The sequence below is a fragment of the Gregarina niphandrodes genome (assembly GCF_000223845.1).
Source record: "Gregarina niphandrodes unplaced genomic scaffold scaffold00093, whole genome shotgun sequence".
NCBI classification, from domain to species: domain Eukaryota; phylum Apicomplexa; class Conoidasida; order Eugregarinorida; family Gregarinidae; genus Gregarina; species Gregarina niphandrodes.
In genome coordinates, this window is record NW_011645858.1 from 8,774 (window position 1) to 9,591 (window position 818).

The window sequence follows — 818 nt, forward strand, 5'->3', positions numbered from 1 at the left end:
ATCGTGAGTGCGTCCGTCATCGTGTGTGTGTCCGTCATCGTGAGTGCGTCCGTCATCGTGAGTGCGTCCATCATCGTGTGTGCGTCCGTCATTGGCTTCATCTGATGCACCTTCTTCGCCACGTTCTTCTCGTGCGCGTTTTTCCATGAGCGTGCGGTAATACGTGGTTAGGAGCGAGCGGGCAAGTTCGACCTGGTTGCCGGCGACGGCGACGGTGCGGGGTCGGTGTCGTCTTTTCGTTTTGGACGCGAGGAACTTGGCGGTGGCGCGTCCGTCGCGGACGACGGCAGCATATGTGCGAGGGAGTTGGTCGACGAGTGCCTCTTGGCCTACTAGAAGCAATAGTCCGACAACTTCATGGTCAGGTAGTACTATCTCGCCCGCGTCGGGCGGATAGAACAGGTCGCAGAGCCATTTCTGCAACTGTCGATAAGACACGAGCAACGAAGCAAACTGTAACGCACACTCACCCGTACCCGCACGACGGTACAAAGCTGATGCTACATCCGCCCATGGACGCACTGATATAGTCCCATGTTCCACCGTCAACCATTCCGCACACGTCAATTTCACGACCACACTAAACGGTACCGATGCATGCGCACTTTGCTTACCCAATTGATGTCGCAGTTGCTTTATCTGGTGACTTAATGCCGACCGCTGTAATTGTCGCGAAAACTCCGAAGAAGACTGACTCAAACTACAATTGTCGCGAAAACTCCGAAGAAGACTGACTCAAACTACAAAGAGGATGTGTGTCATCCGGTGTGTGTGTCCATCGAGGGTGCGTGTCATCCGGGGTGTGTTTTGCGTACCTG